At 44.4% G+C, this 8,419-nt stretch overlaps 1 pseudogene; it reads right to left on the reverse strand.

Moving 5' to 3' along the window:
- Positions 1–5,182: 5,182 nt before the first annotated feature.
- Positions 5,183–7,924, reverse strand: LOC146187878 (uncharacterized; annotated as a pseudogene).
- Positions 7,925–8,419: the final 495 nt, after the last annotated feature.

Below are 8,419 nucleotides of genomic sequence, written 5' to 3' on the forward strand. Positions count from 1 at the left end.
TCAAAAACCGAAAATATATGGGGACGTGTGCTCCATTGGGCAAGGCTGCCGAGTGTGTCTTTCAAATTGACCATCCAGCAGAGGCGTCGTAACCCCTTACCACCCTAAATGGTCAATCGTATAGGTGCAGGCGGAATTTCGAAGGGGCCCCTATGATTGCAAGGCACTCCATATCGGTCGTCGAGTAATTGGCATCGGTGTTTGAGAGGGACTTGCTAGCGTACGCGATAACTTTCTCCTTTCCGGTACACTTCTGAGTGAAATGGCGCCTGGGCGTAGATGTGAATTCCAGTCTCGGCGTTTTCATCAAAGTGGCGTAGGATAGGATGGGACAGTAGGCGGCGCACAAATTTGTGGAAGGCTTCTGGTTCCGATGCTTCCCACTTATGGCACGTCAGCCTTTGCAAGCGGTGTTAAACGCTTGGTGTAGCGCGAAACTTTCCTAACAATTTTTTGGTGTTTTACGCACAGTCCAAGGAATCGATGCACTAATTTGTTGTTACCTGGCTGTGAACACTGTGCGATCTCAGCTGTTTTGAAAATGCATGAACTCCATCGTTGGGTACCATGTGACCCAGGAAAAACAGCTCCTCGTAACAGAAGTGACACTTCTCTGCCGTCAACTTAAGTCATGAGGACTTAATTGAGTCGAGAACTGTGCAAACTATTTGCAGAACTTCAAAGGTAACAACATCGCCTACGTACACTAGACAAATATGCCATTTCAAGCCAGCCAGTGCTCCGTTACTCTCTTGAAAGTAGCTTGGGCTCGGCAGAGGCCGAATGGCATTAATGCAGCTCGAAGAGGCCGCCTGATGTTATGATTGCGGTCTTCTCGCGATCTCTTTCGTCGATGCCTTTTGTCATGAAGCATTTCATTGGCTTGCTCACGGATGGCTTGACGTTCTTATAGCGAAACGCGGTAGGGGCTTTGGCGAAGAGGTCTTACGTGTTCGTCCATTTTAATTTGTGCTCGACAAGGGATCTTTGTCACACTCTAGATGTTGACCAGAAGTATTACTATATCTTCGTAGAGCACTGCGAGCCTGCTCATTTTTGACTCAGGGTAATGCCGCGTTGATGTCAAATGTAGGGTGTCGTTTTGTCTGGTGTACCTTAAGAGGGTTGGCCTGGAAGGATGAATACATCTAGGACGTGTGCTAATTAATCGAGAAAAGCGATTGCGTTGCCCTTGTTGGAATTCCGGTATTGTTATGTGTAATTGTTTATCAGTACCTCAGCTTGCGCTCTCCAGAAATCGGCGATGTCTCTTGCGATGCCGAGACATTGGTCGAAGAGAAGCAGTGTATTTTCTTCGACAACACCTTCGGCGGTTTCGATGACTTCTTTACCAACGCAGACTACAACGCTTGATCGGGGCGGCGTGGCCAATTCTCTGTCGATGACGTTTAGAGCGGTCTGGTGCGTCGCAGTCATCGTAGTTCGCATGTTATTGTCCGTTGAGATCTTGATGGCCTTTGATTGACTGTAGATTGTCGCCTTACGTTGCGTCTCATGAGACGTTTTGTAAGACTGAACCAGGTAGGATAAGTGCGGATTTTTACTCTCACTATTGCGGTGAATTGCAGCGATGATATAATGGGGTTGCCACCCGCGGTGCGGATGAGCGGGCCATAAAATGGCAGCGAGCTGCCCTCTGAATACCGAGTAGTCGTCTCCTGTGTCCAATAAATCGGTAAACTGGTTACCGTCGACAGCAACTTTAAAGTCACTTGTTTGTGTCCTCGCATTGCATGTTGGCTTTGGTGTTCTATCTCTGCTTCGTCTCGCTGAGCTCGCGGCCGGGCCACATCATCGTCAATTAATTTTCTGGGCAGCAGTTTCATTTGGAGTCTTGTCGTGTTGTCGTGGAGGCTGTTGTCGTGTGTAGTGGCAGTGTTAAAGTGTCACTGTCGGCACTCGTCGTCGGCGGTGGAAGATCTTTGACAGTTCGCGGTGTAGCAACCCCGCTTCGACAGATTGCTTCCTTTTGTTTCTTCTGCAGCACCTGGGGGGCCTTCCTTGCACACTGCCATCATATTTTCTCTCGGCTACGCGAAGCCAGCGCTGTATGACGATGGGAAGCGCTTATCAATGGCTTAGTGCGTGCACTGTACAAGTATTATTCAATTTCATCTGGTTGTTTTTTGTCTCGGTTTTTCTTAAATTGTTTCTAGTCTGTGCATCCATTTTTATTGCAATTGTTTTTTTTTGTGTGCGACAACATCTGGTAGTGTGCTAGATTTGTCACATCTATTGATTTCATTTTTTTATTTCTTGAGAGTGTTACAATTAAGCTCGTTCCCAGAAGACGGTCGCGGGTCTTCAATGGCGAAGACCCGCAACCCTATTATGTCATCGGTGCAAAGACACCCTGACTGAGGTGTCTTTTCGGGCAGTGGTGTAGAATGTGGCAGGCCTCATCGCAGGAGAAGCAGAAAGGGTAGTTTTTCGGAGTCCTCCGGGCGTCGCACTTCCTGGTAATTAAGGTTCGTTCGTAGGCTTGGTTGGCAGGGGCCAACTTAGTCGCGATGCGGGGGTTTGGCTTGGCTGGTCGTAAAGAAGGACGGGTAACAGGCCACCATAGTTCATTGCAGTGGGTTCTTTTATTGGAGCTGTTGCTTCAGGGGCATATAGGGCGTACTTCTTCATGGACGCCTCGCTACCTGGGGCTCTTGAACAAACGGCAGTAGCCAGTGGTGTTCCTTTCTGACTACAACTCGGATTATCTCACGGAGTGGATTATGAAGACGGCGCGAAAGCGACGAGGACAAGGAAGGAACACCAAAATAGCAGGACGGGCGCCATAGCACAAACAATGTTATGGCGCCTGTCCTGTTATTTTAGTGTTCCTTCCTTGTCCTCGTCGCTTTCGCGCCGTCTTCATAATCCACTTCAACCATGAACCAACTAGCCCAAAGCAAAGTACATCTCACGGAGGTTACCTCCGCTTGTATTTGCGGCCGGTGTCGCAGTTGCTTGAAAAGCCTGGTTGAACCATCGAGTCCGGGCGTCTATAGGGTCTAGTTTATTGAAGATGCTTCTCTTTCTATTTCGGCCCCACGCTTTGGGGCGCGTTTCTTAGGCCGAAAGCGAAAAGGGCAGCCTTGACGCCTTGCATCAAAAACTCATTCTTTTCCTAAGTCATTTTAGTGTCTTTGCGGTGAAATGGGCGCTTCATTTTGTTACTACAATTATTTCATTTCATTTCATTTATTAATACTGCCAGCCTATGCAGGCTATTACAGGATTGGAAATAAACAAAATTCACAAAAACGTAGTACATTTCAACAACTACAAACGTCCGACACAAAAATACAAGCAAATACAGTGGAAGTAAAACAGAACGTCAAATAATACAGCAAAAGAAACGAAGGGAAACAGATTATGCAGAGGGACAACTTTTATATAGGCGCGTTTTGTTCAAAGTATGTTTTTAGGCTTTCAAGAAAGGCATCTAGATTATTGCTTTTTACAATGCAGTCAGGCAGCATGTTCCACTCTTTAATCACACGAGGAAAAAAGCTGTATTTAAAACAATCATTATGACAAAGCGGCACAGGAATATACATACTATGCCGATGTCTTGATGACTCATCGGGGTGTATTGCAAAATAGTGTGATGTGTTAATCTTAAAGTGACCATGGATTAGAAGAAATAGATATTTCAGCCTTTCTATCTTAGTGCGGCATTCTAGTTTTTCGAGGTTGGCTGATTTGCACTATTCGCTTGGTGAATTGGTTATTCGGAATTTATTGTAGATGAAACGGGAAGCAAGTCTTTGGACTTCTTCAATTTTTGTTTTGTTAGATGCGGTGTAGGGGTCCCACACAATTTTCCCGCATTTAAGTAGTGGTCTTACCAGGGTCCTATAAGTGTGTATTTTTATATCGGGAGTTGCGCTACGGATATTACGACCTAGCCCCCATATTGCCCTGTATGCTTTAGAGCATACATTATTTATGTGCGTATTGCAGCGTAGGTCAGAACTGAACGTCAAACCAAGATACTTGTGCTGTTGTACCCTATTAACTGGTTTACCTGCAATGCAGTAAGGAAATATCATAACATTTTTCTTCCTGGTAACAGACATGAATACAGATTTATCAGGGTTGAGTATCATTTGCCATTTAGCGCACCAGTTTTCAATTTCTTGTAGGTTAGCGTTCAGTTCTTCTTGGTCACTTAAGGATTTGATTGTTTTGTACACCACACAATCATCAGCGAACAGTCTGACCGGAACAGTGATTGATTTCGGAAGATCATTTATAAAAACCAAGAATAAAAGGGGACCCAAGACACTTCCCTGCGGCACACCTGAAAGCACTGGGGAAGAAGTCGATTTATAATCTCCTAGATATACGAACTGTTTTCGGGAGGTGAGGTAGGAAGAAAACCAGCTTGTTATTTTGGGGTTTCTGAATATGGCGTTAATTTTAAGCAGCAACTTTGGATGAGATACCTTATCAAATGCTTTTGCAAAATCCAGGATTATTACGTCAGTTTGGCCACGGCAATTTATTCCTACGGAAAGATCATGAACGGTTTCTATAAGCTGAGTAATTGTAGAAAGGCCCTTTCGGAACTAATGTTGAGAAGGATGAAGTATGTTATTTTCAAGGTACGCCATAAGCTGTTTAAATACAATGTGTTCAAGCAACTTAGAACATGTACAAAAAAGAGAGATTGGTCGGAAATGATTGACACCAGGGCCGGCTTGCACGATAAAGTTGGAGCTAAGTCCAGACTTAAACGGTCCAGACTTAAACAAGCCGCACGCTTCGGTTCGGCTCGTGTTCTCCAGAGTGACTTCCCTGAACGGCCTCAGCAACCATTTGGGGCATTTTTCCTCGTAACACAATCTTAAGCCGCAAAAAGTAATGGCACGGATTTTACACAGTGCAAGATTGACCGAATCATCTTACATCTTACCGCCTGGACAGGGCCAGCGCATCCCTGTATTTTCCTAATTTCTCGACTTAGTTACCGGGCGTCCTTGTGTCTTAACTAAGACGGCCTAGAGTCGTAATCGCACAAGCGACTTATTCAAGTCAGGACTGAAGCCCAGTCTTGACTTCAGTCTTAAGCGGCCATGCTAGCGGCCTAATCCTTTAGACTCCAGTTAAGTCTGGACTTGGCTAAGACAGTCTTAAGATCGTTTCGTGCAAGCGGGCCCAGATGTAGAACCACTCTTATGGATCGGAATAACTTTGGCATGCTTCCAAGCTGACGGGAAAGACCCTGTGGTAATAGATATTTCAAAAACTTTCGTGAGGTATTTGGCAACCCATTCTGCATATCTCAACAAAAATTCGTTTGGGATTTCATTGGGGCCTGGGCTTTTCTTTACTGATAGTTGAAGAAGCAAATTTAGATCTCCTTGCTCTGTGATATATATGTCTTGAATTGGTGGGCAGACAGGTGAGTCTATTATATTTGGTGACAAACCATCGTCAGAAGTGAAAAATGAAGAGAAAAAAGAATTAAGGCTTTCGGTACGTTCTTGACTATAGTTATCTCCCACAGTTTGAGTCTTCGCTGGTATAACATATCGCCAAAATTTGCTCGGTGCCTCAGTTACATTTTTTGAGTGTTACAATATAAAACTTATCCTTAGCCACTTTGACAAGACGTTTAAGTTCCTTACTCATTTGGCTACTGGCACTACTCCGATTGAGATCAGACCTATTTCTGTTCGCCCTCCGTTTACGTTTTAATTTTCGTTTCTCATGTATGATTTCTCTTGTGATCCAGGGAGACCTCTTTCTTGTACATTTTAGGCGCTTCTGAATAAACTGCTTAATACAATGTTCTACCAGGTTTGAGAAGTAAAACTCGTCAACGGTAGTTCCGCTTTCGACAAGACACATAAAATTAACAAATGAACGCTCGGGGTAGTCCAAGACAGCAACGTCATCAGCGGCCGCAAAGTTTAGAACGGTCTTACGAATGTTGTGCGAATAATCTGATATCATGTCTAACTCCATTATTACCATTTTATGATCCGATATACCCTCCTGGAGTTCACATGTACCTAGATATGGTAGCAGTACGGAGGATACAAAAACTAGGTCAAGGAGTGATGATGTCGTTTCACATATTCTGGTATAACCTTCTACAACTTGTGTTAGGTTATAACAAAAAGCAAGTTCTACTAAATGCTCATAGCTAGGTTTATCCGTTGCACTAAAGGAGAGAGCATTCCAATCGATATCTGGCAAGTTAATATCACCTAAAAGGAGGATTGGGTTATTATGATCTAACTTTGTGTCCATGAAATGTCTCAGATTCACACACATATCTAGAGAGAAGTCTGGGGCTCTATAAACACCACCGACAAACACCGAGCGGTTGTTCAACTTACTTTTAATCCATACTGATTCCATATTAGTTGGAACGTCTAACGCAGAAAATACTATATCGCTTTTAACCATAATTGCCACTCCACCACCTCTTTCCATTCTATCTTTTCTTATTATTGTATAGTTTGGGGGCGTGACCTCCGCATCTGAAACGTTCTGATGAAGCCAAGTTTCAGTTATTACCAAAATATGCGGTTCGTGCTCTAAGATAATACTTTCAATGGCGGCTACTTTGTTAACCATGCTTCTGGCGTTTATGTTCATAATCTTAAGAGATTCATTAGAAACATTATTGAGTCACACATGCTCGCTTTCTGCTGGAGCATTACACCTCACTTTTTCACCTGTGACTTCATCCCACACGTATAGGACATCGCTAATTTTAATCTTATCGAAGATTAATTTAACTTTCGCGCCGTTGCTCCTCTGCACGACTGACGAATCCCAAAGCTTTTTACGGATCTCAACAACTCTTTTAGAACAGTCTTCTGATATGCTCGTTTCAGTGCCCTTGAGTTTGTGACATTTGCGCATAATTTTCATTTTATCTCTAAAATCTGATAACTTCAAAATAACAGGACGGTCCTTACCCAATGTTTTCTTTCCTAGTCTATGAATTCTTTCAATAGAATTCAGTTTCTGTCCAAGTTTTTCTCCAAATATATCATCATTCACCTTCTTCAGCAAAGTCTCTTCAGTTTCGCGCCCTTCCTCTTTTACACCCCTAATTATGAGATTGTTTCGACGGGATAGGTTTTCAAGATCATCAAGCTGCTTGGAGACAATATCCATGTTGATGACTTGACCCTCAACAAGAGTTTCTAAGTCAGCAAGCCTTTTGTGAGTTCCATCAAGGCTTTGAAATTTGTTTTCGATATTCTGAAGCCTGATTTGTATTTCTAAAATGCGTGCGTCAGAAGATGTTTGGTTTTGCGGAATTTGTAAGATTTTGGACAATATTTCTGTCTGTGTGCTAAAACTTTCATAGCACATTTGTTCAGTAGCAGGGCCTGGATTAGATTCAACGTCTCCAGCCAGCTTAAGAGTGCCATTGAAAAACAGTCACAGACACATTGCAGCAGCCTATGTGGACACGGCAGCACTATTATACAAAGATAGTCGCTACGGAAGCCGTACTTGTCGTCACCAACCTGCACAAGTAAGGGTACGTTCGGTGACAATGCCACGGCCGTGGCGCCGTGTCCACTGAAGCAGGAACTTGCAGGAGCGCCTCTTATATCCACCGGTCTGGCTGTCCCGTGATGGCTTGTTGACGTCAGCGTGCCCGAAGATGATGCGCCGTAGTCCTTGTCCACGTGCCGAAGATAGAGCATAATGTGGTCGGATGAAGATGCGCAGAACAAGCTGTACCCATGGAGCCATTGCGCCGTGTTGATTTCGTCAAGCTGCAGGCAGCATCCCTCAGCAGGGAACGATGTCGCCTCACAGAAAGCGAAGAGCAAGCAGCCAGCGAACACCTGCATAAGTACGGGTGCGTTCGGTGACATTGCCACGGCCGTGCCGCCGTGTCCCATTAAGGACCCATTAAGGACAATTAAGGACCCATTTGGCAGCTGGATCTTGCTTTGAAAGCATGTCCGCTCTTTTCCAACGGACAACGCTCGTGAAGGCAGTCAGAAACTTTACATATATGCCAATCATTCAGAAAAGTAACACAACTTTGAAACCACACTCAGGCAGATCTTTGAAGTGCAAAATAGATGTACCTCAAGTTTGTAGCGACGTTTCACATGTTGAATCTTCGAATCTTGCTAATCGGTAAAAAATGTCAAGGCATTATTCCACTTCTTCACTTGGCAAGCAGTTGAAGGTGTGTACCTCACGAGGCTGCAGGAGCTCTAGAGGCTGTTCACTTTCGGGTGGCAGCGTCTTCATGGACATGGTTCTCTTCACTGAATTCATTACCTCCTCCACATGTCACGAGGTAGTGACGATACCAAAGCACAATGAGAGGACAGCCGTAAGAGCACTGGAATCAACTATTTCTGAGCTAGCTTGCGTCAAGAAAAAAACTACGCAGCTCAGCGGCGGCAAT

Source organism: Amblyomma maculatum, chromosome 5 (genome assembly GCF_055883805.1).
Source record: "Amblyomma maculatum isolate TAMU_Amacu chromosome 5, ASM5588380v1, whole genome shotgun sequence".
NCBI classification, from domain to species: domain Eukaryota; kingdom Metazoa; phylum Arthropoda; class Arachnida; order Ixodida; family Ixodidae; genus Amblyomma; species Amblyomma maculatum.